Source organism: Numida meleagris, chromosome Z, assembly GCF_002078875.1.
Source record: "Numida meleagris isolate 19003 breed g44 Domestic line chromosome Z, NumMel1.0, whole genome shotgun sequence".
Classification (NCBI taxonomy): Eukaryota; Metazoa; Chordata; class Aves; order Galliformes; family Numididae; genus Numida; species Numida meleagris.
The window spans coordinates 43,813,057-43,827,044 of record NC_034438.1 but is presented as its reverse complement, the minus strand read 5'-3'; the positions used below and the strand labels follow the sequence as shown (position 1 = coordinate 43,827,044).

At 38.4% G+C, this 13,988-nt stretch overlaps 1 protein-coding gene across 2 annotated transcripts in view; it reads left to right on the top strand.

The window, feature by feature from the left end:
• The window catches only part of DIRAS2 (DIRAS family GTPase 2), a 72,887-nt gene continuing 60,011 nt past the window's right edge, over positions 1,113–13,988 (top strand). The window contains exons 1-3 of one of the 2 annotated variants that reach the window (XM_021380234.1): positions 1,113–1,200; positions 1,300–1,357; positions 5,209–5,331. The gene's annotated coding sequence lies outside the window, so the exon portion shown is untranslated. Of the gene's footprint in view, positions 1,201–1,299; positions 1,358–1,468; positions 1,787–5,208; positions 5,332–13,988 lie in introns of those variants that run through there. The other variant, XM_021380236.1, reaches the window with a different exon arrangement.

Here is a 13,988-nt window from a genome sequence, read left to right as displayed (position 1 = left end):
AAAGCAGATGTGCTATTTCTTGGATTACAGCTAGCACTGAAAATTGCATTCCCTACATCACTGAACTAACAAGTTCTGTCAGATCTGAGCTGATACTGCATCCTAGCATTCCTTATATATTTTTCCAACCAGGCTACGTGGGCTCCTGTCTCAGGATTCACTGTATTTGAATCTGGCAGCCTTTTTTGCAATACAAAATATTATCCATCTGCTCCCATAATATACTTTCCTATTTTTACAGTAAGAATAAATACTTCCTTAATATCAAGAGTCTTCATAAATAATTTAATTTGTTTGTTTCCTGTTGCCAAGTAGCTGGGGCCTTCAGGCTGAAGCAATACCCTTGAGAAGCTGTAGTATCTTAAAAGTAAGGTACACAAATAACACTTCTCTATTTTCCATCCCATTTTGCTTTCTGAGGCTTGACGTAGCACTGACTATACTTTTCCATAGCCTATGTCTGAAGTCCTCCATGAGCAGTACTTAAAACTACACTGAAGATTACAAAAAAGAAAAAAAAAAAAAGATTGTTCAGAATGCTTTGAATACCACTGGTAGAATTGATTTGAGAATTTCTCCCTTATTCAGCTGCAAAAGTCTTAATGTGCCTTCCAGTATGCGGGAGGATTGTGACTGTGGCTGTCCATATGAGTATGCCATTTATACGAGTGCTTGTTTCCTGATTTTGGATATACAGTAGAATTTTAACAAAAATAAACTGCCCTTCCAACAGCTTTAAAAATGTCTGTCTTCAAAAAAGCAGGTATTGTGCCTAAAAGCATAATGATGTCATAGTCAGAGGTATCTACTCCTGAAGTTTTAGGTTGTTTTTCTGTATTTTATTTGATGGTTAATGTAGGAAAGACACAAAATAAAACAAAAATTTGGTAGGGTCTCAGCATGTTTTTCTCAGTACTCTGTATGTAAACGTGCATGTGTTAAAAGTTTTTAAAACAATCTTAAATGGTCTTAAATGGTCTATATGGAACTAAATCAGTATCAACTCAAACAAGGCACACTTGCCTTTAGAATTATGCAAAGGCATGAAAAATAATTACATCAGCATTATAATAGGTTTTTTTCCCTCTCTAACACTCCCAGGTTGGTCCAGCTGGTCTGTGCAAGAAGTGAAAGAGCCACGTGGTCCTGGAAAGCCTTCTGAGCTCCAGTGAAGAATCCAGGAGCTACATATAGATTAAGGTAAAAATGATGCTCCAGGGGGCAAAAAAAATTCAAAAATTTTATAATGAATGATATGGGCCAGCTAAGTATGGGCTGTCTCTTCTATTTTCCCTTCAGAATGTGGACATGGGAGGAATTGTCCCACCTGAGTTCCTGTCAGAATCGATGCAACTGTGTATGTAAAAATATTTTTAACTTTTTGAGAACTGAAACTGCTGGGGATCTCATAGGAAGCAGATAACAGGAAACAGAAGTTAGTTTGACATTGAACTTATTTACACTACTTTTATACAACAGTGACTTCTTTAAGTCTACTAGACCTCCTGGTTAATGGTGTCAAAATCATCCTTTAATGCCTGTAATATATGTTGTGTCTACTCACAATCATAGTGAAGCAAAACCCTTATGAAGCTTCACTGTGAAGCTGAATGAATGAGTTTTATGTGAAAAAGGAGCATCTATTTTTTTAATGTAATCATGGTGTTTGAGATAAGAAAATAGTAACTGAAGACTAGTACGCTTATAGTCAGACACTGTACCGCAAACAGCCCTCCTTAGAGTTGGAATGAGAAGCACTTATCTACATCCAGCAACTTAACCACTCGTAAGTAATATCCCGTCTGATGTGTCATGACTGTGGCATTTCTAACAGCATGTGAGCAGTAAAGAATGGAAGAATGCTGTATAGTAGCTGTTGAAAGCTTATTATTTTTTTATTATTATTCGTCTTATTTTTTTCTTTTGTAAAAGCGTGATGCATCATACATAAAAATTAAAATCAAATGGTTTGAAATTTGGGCTTATTTGGACTTAGGGAGCCAAGATTTTTTTTGCCTCTCCTATTTAATAACATGGGGTATTTCTGATTGTGTAGACTATATAAACTTTTTGGTATTTCATATTTTTCAAACCCATATCATAAGAAAACATGTTATATATGCTATATTTATTATCTTAACATTATAAAGGGTGAAACTGACTTTCAGACTGGAGACAGAAATAGTTTGAAGGTAGATGAATTCAGAAGTCCACTGATGTCTCTAGGTACTTAGATAACACTCTGATTTGTGTTTTGGAGTCACACTGGATCAGCATGAGAGCTAAGTTGATGTTTAGCCTCTGAAGTGGGTCACTACTTTGGATCAAATATTGCTTGTTTTACAGCAGTGTAGAGCCCAGGCTGCCAAAGCAAAATCTGTATCTGACTTCTAAATGACATAATCTCTAGATTATATTCAATTATTTTTAAATCTTGTATTTTTTCAAAGAAAGTAAAGGTGGCTCCATGGTTACTCTTTCTACCAACCTCACCAGTCAGACAAGAAAAGATTCATAAAGAGATGGTGACAGATGAAGGAGATTGTGATTGCAGGGTTACAGTTTATAGGTACATGTATGCTGCATCAGCTGTCCTTGGACTCCATTTTATAGAGGCAATATTTCTCTTGCAATTTTAAGAGATACCATATCCTCACTGAATACTGTATATTTATTCATTTGTCATTTAGAGATTTGTCCAAGTCCAGATAGATGTGCATTTTTGTTATTCTTCCCTCAGTTTTTAAATACCATTTGATTTCAGTGAATTATCCCGTTCTCCATGTGAGCTGCAGCAGTTAAAGATAAATGGCTTTCCTGGCTTAGTTTATGCACCTTTTAAAGCTTGAAAAATGCATCTGTTGCAAAATGAGAAGAGCCCATAAATTGTCTGTGTAGCTAAGCCCGCTACCTAGGCATCTTGAGAGGATACCAGGCAACTGATCATGAGAGATAAGGATTCAGGAGATCCCTAAAATATGTACATGTTTCCTCATGAAAACTGTAGAGGAAACAGCAGATTTTTGCTTGATTTTTCTGGCATGGAGTCATCCTTTTTTTTTTTTTTAATGACAAATTTCAGTCAACTTTGAGGATTACCCTGTGTTAATAATTTTTAAAACTGTTAAGTGCCTCATTTTATGATATGTATATGGTTCTAAAATCTCTTTTCCTGATTTTCCATCTACTCAGCTCATTTTTATACTTGGAAATCTGTGATGAGCACTGGTTTGCACACATTTATGGCCTCAGGTTGTGCCAGGGGAGATTCAAGTTGGATGTTAGGAAAAACTACTTCTCCGAGAGTGGTCAGTCTGCGCAGTAGTCCGTGGCGGTGTTCAAGAAATGTTTAGTTGTTGTACTGAGGGACATGGTTTAGTGGGAAATATTGGTGATAGTGGACGATTGAACTGGATAATCTTTTCCAACCTTGGTGATCCTATTATCGTATGGTTATATATTCATTTGTATGCGTCTATATTAATATAAGGCAGTGGTAGGCTACATAGTTATGCCTCTAGGGTTAGCTGATTAACTTTCTTAAATCCACATGCATGTTTGGACTTCCCAGCATCATCTGCTTGTTTCTGTTCTCTGCAGACACTATTAATATATTCTAAGTGTGTCATACCCGTAACTCTTGTATGACAAAGAAATGGACTTCAATCTTTTTTTTTAGTAAGGTGATTGTAAGTGAAATGATAGTATGTTTTTTTTAAACAACTGTATTACATTAATACATGCTGTAAGTGTCATTACTTTTGAAATTCTATCTCCTTTGTAGCACCATGTGCTGCATAAAACCACCTAAAACAAATAATTTATTTTGTATTGAATACAATGAAGTACATTAAAAAGCTATGAGAGAACATCAAGTCTGTCTTTAGTGTGCTGAATCAATAAGCATCTCATTCAGAAGTTCTTCAAAACATCGTAATGTGAGCCCACAAAATAACTTTCTGATTTATTTTTTCTACTTACTATTGTTTATATAGCACTGTAGGGGTGTATGACATTTTGGGGATTTATAAAACAGATCTTCAGCGTTGTGGCTGTGAAACAAAACATGACAAATAATAATGTAGCAATGTGTGGGTAGGAGTAAGATGAAAATGAAAAAGACAAAAGGCAGGAGACCTTACCTGAGGAGGTAGCGACTGAAGAAAAGTGCAAGGACACACATAAAAAATAATGCAGAAAGACAACATTGAGTTATCAATGATAGTTCATCAAAATTAAGAAATGATAGAAATTAAGGTCACATACAGAGTGTTAAGTCATCCTGCTTGACTGCGTATCTCCTGATACTGCGTGGCCCATCCAGGAAACCTCAGTCTTGGCTGACTGGGACCCACTTGCTCTGGCAGTGAGTCAGGTTGGGTGGACATTAGTTCCACTGAAAGCCCTTTTTCTTGCCTCCTCTCCTTCCTGTACTGGAAGTGGCTGAGAGCCTTCAGGGACAGCAGCTGCTCAACTCCAGGTTACTGCACAGCACACTTTGTTTGTCGAAGAGTATTGAAAGAAAATGAAATACCAATAAGTTACTTAGTAAATAATTGCCAACCCTCTTAGAAACTGATGGAAGCAGGGTTCTTGTGGAAAAATTAGTTTGTGTTTGTACAAGTACAGTAAAGTGTAAACACAGTGAGGTGTATTAAGGTTACACGGATAGCTTCAGTTAACTAGTGAGAACCTTAGTTTGCAATTGTTACGTAGATCTTAGGCACACTAAGAAAACAAATATATTTCACAAAAAGTAGTCTGTGTAATATATTTTCTTCTTTCACTGCACAGCGGTGGTACAATTAACCACCAAATAATTTTAAATATTTTTTGACACAGGCAAGAACAGCTTCATTCTTGTGTTTTGAGGAAAAATAACAAAGTATTTCTGATAAAGTTTAAAAGTGAAATTATGAAAAAAAAATGCAGACACTGGAGCATGTAAAAAATCGGTGAGAGGTCATGGTCTGATGAAGTTATAAGCAGCTGACAACAGGGCCTTCTGGAAACGTCACGAACCTCAGTGCTGTGTAGTGCTACAAATCTATCTGCAGTGTTTGCTTTATTCTAATTTTTTTTTAATACTTATTTTCCCCAAATGCTAAAAATGTTCGGGGGTGATTTTGGGACTAGAAAGTAGGAAAAAGAAAAAGCTAAATAAATATTTACCGTGATTTTAATTCAGATGTTCTTTTCTGTTTTAAGAACGTTCTTGCAAGTTCTCTGTGTTGATTTGAAGGTCTACAAGTAAACTGTGAACCACGTGATCAACTGAACTGTTTCATCCCAAGAGTATGAATGGAAAAAAAAATGAAATGTGCTTATCAGGTAAACATGAGTAGCAGATAAAAAGCATGGCTGATGACTGGTGGCTGATAGTATTCTGTCTACTTGAAAAAAAAGGAATATGTAATTAATGACAATCATCATTTTTGCAAAGGGATTTAGCTGATAGCCTAGCTGGTGGAGAAAATGGTGATGAGCAGTAGGATCTAGGTACACTAGATTCTTGAAGTCATTGGTTTTTATGTGAGGCACAGTGTTGAGTAGTGTTACCGAGCTAAAATCACGCCTGCTCTGTAAATCAGTTTAAAAGCATCTTTCCCTTGCACTGCCAGTCTAGCACTAGTAATTGTTGCCATATTCATTCATACTTTCTCTCCTTTTGAATTACTTTCTTAATGGATGACAGTGCTGAGTTACTATAACAAGGAATCATCTGTAGAATGCCAAAAATATTGAACAAATTGGGCTTAAGTTCTAAAACTACATTTTGAATCCACACTTTAGTCAATTTGAGATGGCAGTATACAATATTTAACTGTGCAAATACTAGCTGATTTTGAAAAAGAAAAAAACAGTGAAGAAAAAAGCCAGCTGCTATGCCAAGGAGGATTCCTATAAAGTCATTCTGACCTCACCGTAACTTTTACTCAGTCACAGTAAGAGGCAATAACAGAAAACCGCCTTCTCGCTGCATCACACAATCATGAACTATGCTCTGGTGTGAGAAAAAGATTGCCTTGAAAATGTCAGTGAGGCAGAGAGCTCTATGACACAACAGTGCAAATCTTTTATCTTTAAAATATTACCTGACCACTGCAATAAAGTTTGTGTATACATCAAAAAAAAAAAGAAAAAAAAAAAAAACGGAAATGGAAAAGCTGTAGCAGTAAGAATCACTGAAATATAATCAGGCCTTGCCCTGTTAGTAAAGGTGCAGGAATTTAGCCACTCAGAGCCATGGCAATTCCATATGGATCATAACGAGATGATGCTCTCATCACTTACAAGATTTTACCAGACTGAGGAACACAAAAACCTTTATCACTCAAACAAGTAAAAATTCTCATTTTCTTTATATATTTATCTGTGTGCCATTACAGCTTATACACATTTTCCATCTGAGATCCATGACCTTGAAAATCTTTGGGGAAAAAAATTCTCATTATCTGGAAATTCTCATTATCTGACTGGTATACCAGTCTATGCCCATTGCTAACCAAAGTTACGTATTAGCTGATATCAGTTGCTCAAACATAGTAGTATAGATTCATCACAAGGACATATACTGCTTTTCAAGGATTTCATCACAGATGTGATGGCTTGCTTCAAAGAACTTAAGTGAGATTGTCTTTATTATAGTGCAACTGTCCGTTTTCTAGGGCAAATTCTCAGCAGAATCTGATTTCCAGAGCTCAGTGACATTATTTCACTACAAAGGGCTCTCCAAATCTGTACTATTTTCTGGATTTATTTGCTTCTGTAGTAGATTCTTCTGTGAGACTGTCTTGGCAGGTGGGATTAGTCATTCCTAGTCCAGTGGTCTTAATCTCCCTGCCAGGACATTCCCCAGTAAAATACCTACACACACACTACACACACACACAATCATGTGCGCACACAAACACTCATCTCTATCTTTCTTTCATGTGTAGGAATCAAGAAAAGCAATAGGGCATCTCCTTCTGTCTGATGCACAAGTGCAGTAAGTCCTTCCTCCTTGTTTCTGTGTCCTCATTAGTGGTGTCCAGTCCTCCCCCAAAGTTTAACTAAAAACAAACAATGTGAGAAACTGCTGAAAATTGCATGAAATGGAAAGGGATGAGCTGTTGGCCTGCTGCAGCTAAACTAGTTTGATAACAATAAGAGAAACTCAGACATGTGGTAAAAATGGAATAATAGGATTTTCCTTGGATGAAGGACATCAAAACACAATGAATAGGGTGGTGTTGGTTCAGCTGATGGCTTGAATTTATCAAATAAGTGTATAACATCAGCAAAACAGGATCAATGGGAAAAGAGTAATGTGTTGGTTTGCTTATTTGGAAGGAAGGCATATGTAAGGCAAAGAGCAGAGTGTTTTTTAAGGAAAGTGGTCCCTACAGAACAGTCCTGAGCCTCACCAGCTCACTGGAGCAGGACAATAGACCTGTTGTGACTATACTGCGTATGTCTGACTTGCATCTGAGGCACTCTGCTTAACATCAGTGAGGGAACACCTTGGAGTCTCTGAAGGATGGTCCAAGATTACCCAAGGGCAGTGGAACAACTTCTTCAGTCCTTACCTCATATTCTTAGAAAGAGAGGTGTAGATGAGTACCTGTTGCACAGAACTACAGGTACCCAAATGACAATGTGGAAAATGGAGCTCATGCTATTGATGTTTCTCAGCCTGAATACAACATGTGGGTTATAAAATAGCAGGCAATATGAAGCTGGGAGACACCGTAGGTTGGAAAATAGTTTTAGAATTAAAAACAGAGAACAAATTAGTGAAATTCTTAGGAAAACTGAACCAAAATTCAACAATAACAAATGAAAAGAACTGTATATAAGAAGGAATATCAATGGCAGAACGGGGTAACAGATAGCTGGAGATAATAATTCTGAATGTGATTTAGAGGCTACATTTGACAGGAAACTCAACAGGAATCAACAATGTAGTGAAACTACAAAATAACCCAATCATTGCACTCAAATTTTTGAAGTGGAGAAAAGCCAACAGAGTATGCAAAATACTCCTTCTGCTCTAGGCAACATTACTAAATCTGTGGTTAGGATGCTCTTGGCATCTGCAGTCACATGCATGCATTTCTACTAAAGGAGTGGGAAGCTGTCTAGAGCAGATTGATTCAGAAATCATCGAGTTTGGTCCACGGAACTGCTCAGATGCCCCAAAACAATGCCTTGGGGAGCTGTTAGCATAAAGAAGACTGAACAGAAGACATGAAAATAGAAATTTTACGTAGTAAAAGGGCTACAGAAAAAAGGAAGGAAATAATCAGTTATCTCTGTGAAAAGTGACAAAGACAAGAAATAATGTGCATAAACAGCAAACAAAAAAATTCCAGGCTAAAAATGCGGAAGCTCATTTTAATAAGGAGGGAACTGATAGTGTGGGCAGGTTATGGAATCATTGTTTCTGAAAGTGTCTGGTGTAGATCCCCTATTATCCTATACTGGGGAAGAAGCTTGGCATAGACGTCCTCCCACGGCTCTTTCCAGGAATATTTTTCTACAAGTCTGTAAAAGCGAATGGATTAAATTTTACCTTCTGTAGTGAATTTGAGAAATGTACAGATCCATGCTAGTTTACTCTGTATTTCCAGCAAATGGTTTGCAGTACTGTAGGAACTCATAACCTAGTCATATGCAAATGTTCACATTCCTTAGTTGTTTTCTGATTCTACATGGAGTAAGCTATTGACCTTTCTGGGCTCAGAAGTCTGAATGAAAATCTTTTTTTCACGAAAAGATATAGCCAAAAAAATGCTCTCAAGATGATATTTTGTTAACTATTCTTCAGGAAAATAAGCTGAAAAGATCTCAGCCACAGTACACTGGTAACATTACTCTATTTGCAGATTTCTTCCATTTTCATCACATATTTCAACAGTAATTATTCTGGTGTCCTTAATTGTATTTTTTTAAAGAATGGAATTTTAAAATCTGTACAAATTCTCAATAGGTAAGCTGTAGCCTAACATTATTCACAATATCATTTAATGCTTTAGTTTTGCCTTAGTTTATCCGTTAAGATGCTTATAACTATGAATATTTACTGGACTTCAATTGTTGATTGGCATAAAAAGTTACTGTGCTAGGATATTTCTAAAACTATATAGAAAAAGAAGGGAACTTAAGAGTTTGGCTAATCAGTTTTAAGGAATTCTGGGAGAATCTGCAGGTAAATTCACTGCAAGGGTAATCATTAACTGTGAGATTCTTTGGCTCAGATGGTCTCCTGTGACTTTGCCTTCTTCAGCAAGCTAGCACAGCCTTTGCTGGCTGCTCTCACATTCTGGTGTTTAGACTTTCTCAGCACTGTGGCATCACTCACGTGTTTTGCATTGGTTCCTTCCCAGCAGCTCAATTTAGTTGTCCAAATACAGCAGTTTATGCATGGTTTGTTTGACCAATTACGATTCAGATATGAATTCCACACAGAGTTTCAGTACAATGTTGAAAAAAAATATAAGAACCAACTTACTTTGGAATGAAATAGCAAGATTACTCTCCAAATGATCCAAATCCAAATGATGTTCACTTCTTGGACATTCTTGGGGCACTGGTGATAACTGACATGACAAAAGTAATATGCTGTAGACACCTGGCAGTTGACACTCTGAAAACACCCCCTCATTTCACAAAAGCCATTGGTAAGTCATTAGGAGATTAGGAGATGCTGGACATAGTTGAAGATTACAAAATGATGCTCTGGTTACCCATTTGGTATGAATGCATGAAACGTTCATTTTCCCCAGATATCACTCACACCTCACATATTTACATAATCTCTGTTATGTACAGGGGTGAATTCCATTGAATGCAAGGTGTAAAAAAATGGTATAATGTATTTCTCAATCTTTTGAATTGAAATGGTGTACTCTAAGCATGTGAATAGGAGATTCAGTCTAGCTGTCTGATTGAGAGTGTTAAGCCTGGAAGCAGCCTACTCAAGGAAACTAGTTTGATGTGTTAGGTTGCAAATTTACATTGTACAATTCACACCCTACATACATGTTAATCCACAATGCAAACAGAGGTCTAATTTCACATATCCTTCATAATCTGAAATAATATGTCTATTTAGTACAGCTTGGGTATCCAGACTCCAACAAAAGACTAAGTGATACTCTGTGCTAGAAGATTATTAATTTTATAGCAAAGTAAGTGTCTAATACAAGCAGGAAACTAGAACACAGGAACTTCCACACATACAGAAAAAAAAACTTCTTTACTGTGAGAATGAAGTGACGAAGCACTGGAACAAGCCGCCCAGAGAGGCTGTGGAGTCTCCTTCTCTGGAGGCTGTCAAAACTCACTTGGAAGCTTTCCTGTGTAACCTGTAGGGAACCTGCTTTAGCAGGGGGTTGGACTCAGTGATATCTAGAGGTCACTTCCAACCCCTACAATTCTGTGATGCTGTAATTCTATAATTCATCTTCTGTTTTTTTCTCTTTCTCTCTGTAGAGAGAAAGAGAAAAATTGCCTGTGGAGGCAATTTAGGCTAGATGTCTAGCTTCTGTATAGCTGAAGTTGCTTAAATGGGATGCCAACTCAGAGCTGTGATACCTACTTCATTGCAGTTGGCTGAATGCAAGCCTGACTGATGAGCCTGAAGCAGAGCTATGTCAGCTATAGGGTTAGGAACTGGTACCCATGGACAGTGCTGCTGGAAGAATATTTAATACAGTTGGATACACCTTTTGACATATAGGTTACAGTTTTATATAGATTTCCAAAATCATGTCCTAAGTTAGGACATATCAAGGAAATTTTTATACATCAGGTCAAGGAAAGAGTCCAAAATAAAGGAACAAAAGATACTATTTTCTTGCACTAGAAATAAAATACTGCTGATAAATATTTGCTCTGGTATTTACATGAAGTTCCTAACAACTTATAAATGATTTTTCAAATAACAAAGAAATTTCTGCTTAATTGTTGTTAGGGAAGGACAGTGTCTAACTTACATAAATAAATAAACACAGATGTTTTAATTACTTTCATTGAACTGTGGAAACATTTGCCATTAATTATATAACTTTGTATGTTCTGTTGATTACACACATTCATATAAATTACTAGGGACATTTTAAAATTGAGCTAACATTAAGGGTTATCGTACAGTCAATTTAGCTGTAAAGTAAGCACAGATATTAATTTTTGTACAAGGTAATTCTCTTAGTATACTTGTGAAAATAAGCATATAACCTATTTTTGTTTTGTTTTGTTAGTAAAGAAACATTATAATCTCTTCAACACACCAATTAGCATGCATTGTCTAAAACCAGAAGACTTAAGTTCCACTTTGGGCTACTGCCTGTGCAGACTAAGTTAAAGTCAATGGATTTATATGTAAATTCAGACAGGCTTTATTTTGACACTGCATCTACTGTCTTGATGTCTTAGCTGGAAGATATGTCAACAACAAATACAGGTTTCAGAAGATATTGCAAGTATCAGCATGACAACCCTCTGTTTTGCAGTCTTTTATTTCTTTACTTGAAATGAAAACATGAATAGGAAGATCAGTTAAGAATAGTGTCTTCCAAAATACCTGAAAAGAAAGATGTCTGTATATGTTAATTCTCTGTTACTGTCATGGTTTTATGATTTTTGTTATTGGTATTCGACATCATAACATCGTGTAGTGCACTGGGAGTTAAAGAGTTAATACTCCAGTTCTGTGGATTGTCGATATTTCCGGGTATCTGGTACTCAAAAGAGAATAAGAACTATGTACTCCAGAGGACTTTGTGTTTCCATTTTGTCTTCAGAGGGAAAGATAAAACTGTTGGCAAGTCACAAGACATCCCTTTTTCCCTTTCTGCTCATCTCTTCAGTATGTGTGCTCCCTAGCCATCTCAACTTCAGCATTAGAGTATGGCCTTTGGTTTTAGGACACTCTCTCTCTCATTTTATTTGATTTATTAACTTCAATTCTAATTATATTGTATTATATTGTATTATATCGTGTTATCTTGCATTCTGCTATCATATTTAGTAAATTAGCTTTCCTCCTCAGATCATTGCTGCTGTTTTGTTTTTAGGCACATCTCCCTACCCTTTCCCCTTTCCCAGGGTGTGGGTCCATGGGTCCCCTCGCCCCATTAGTCATGGAACAGGGCTGAACCGACCTGTAGGACTGAAGACTATCAAAAATGATTTCAGGGGACTGAGTGGTTAGTTGAGGGAACAGGAGTACAGGTGGTATTTTCCTCTATCCCTTCAGTGATGGGGAAGGACACTGAGAGGGGCAGGAAAGCCCATCTTATAAACACATGGCTGAGAGGCTAGTGCAAATGCAAGAATTTTGGGTTCTTTGATCATGGGGCAGTTTACATGGCACCTGGCCTGAGGTCTGCTGACAGATCTGTCTCAAAGGGGGAAATGGATCCTTGCCCAGGAGCTGGCAGGGCTTGTAGAGAGGGCTTTAAACTAGATAAGAAGGAGGAAGGGGATAAAACCAGGCCTGCTAGAGGTGTGACTAGAGGAGCAACAACAGGATTAGGGGTGAGGCAGGGGGTTCAGCTGAAGTGCATCTGTGCTAATGCACACAGCATGGGCAACAAACAGGAGAAGCTGGAAGCCGTCATGTTGCCATTACAGAAACATGGTGGGATCGCTCCAGTGACTGAGTGCTGCAATGGATGGCTACAAGCTCTTCAGAAAGGATAGGGAAGGAAGGAGTGGTAGTGGCGTGGCTCTCTATATTAGAGAGTGTTTTGATATTATCAAGCTTGCGGCTGGGGAAGATAAGGTTGAGTCTCTATCGGTAAGGATCAAGGGAAGGGCTGATAACGCAGACATGCTGGTGGGGGTCTGTTATAAACCGCCTAACCAGGATAAAGAGGCAGATGAGGCATTCTACGAGCAGCTGGCAGAAGTTGCACAATTGCCAGCCCTTGTCCTCATGGGGGACTTCAACTTCCCCAGTATACGCTGGGAATACAACACAGCGCAGAGGAAGCAGTCTAGGAGGCTTCTAGAGTGTATGGAAGATAACTTCCCTCTGCAGCTGGTGAGAGAGCCTACCAGGGGCTCTCTAGAGACCTACTGGACTAGACCTACTAGTCCTACTAGTAGACCTCTCACCAGCTAGACCTACTAGACTACTAGACCTGCCCTGCTAGACCTACTGTTCACAAACAGGGAAGATCTGGTGGGAGATGTGGAGGTCTGGAGCTGTCTTGGACAGAGCAATCATGAAATGGTAGAGTTCTCAATTCTTGGTGGAGCCAGGAGAGGGGACAGAAAAACTGCTACCTTGGACTTCCAGAGGGCGAACTTTGAACTGTTCGGGAGACTGGTAGGGAGGGTCCCTTGAGATTCAGTCTTGGAGGGTAAAGGGGTCCAGGAAGGCTGGTTGCTCCTCAAGAGGGAAGTCCTTAAGGTGCAGGAGCAGGCTGTCCCCCTGAGCCGCAAGATGAGCCAGCGGGGAAGAAGACTGGCATGGATGAACAGGGAGCTTTTCCTGAGGCTCCAGGAGAAAAAGAGAATCTACTTCCTGTGGAAGAAGGGAGGGGCAACTCAGGGAGACTACAAAGATGTTGTTAGGATGTACAGGGAGAAGATCAGAAAGGCAAAAGCCCAGCTCGAACTCAACTTGGTGCCTGGGGTAAAAGGGAACAAGAAACTCTTTTACAAATATATTAACAGTAAGAGGAGGACCAAGGAGATCACTCTTTACTGGATGTGGCTGGGAATGTGGCCGCTGAGGATAACGAAAAGGCCAAAGTTCTCAATGCCTTCTTTACATCTGTCTTTAAAAGTCAGACCAGTTATCCTCAGGTTACTCTACTCTCTGACCTGGAAGTCTCGGATGGGGAGCGAAATAAACCCCCCATGATTCAGGAGGAAATGGTTAGAGACCTGCTACTGCACCTGGACTGCCACAAGTCCATGGGGCCAGACAATATCCATCCGAGAGTACTGAGGGAGATGGCAGAGGTGATAACCAAGCCGCTTTCCATCAT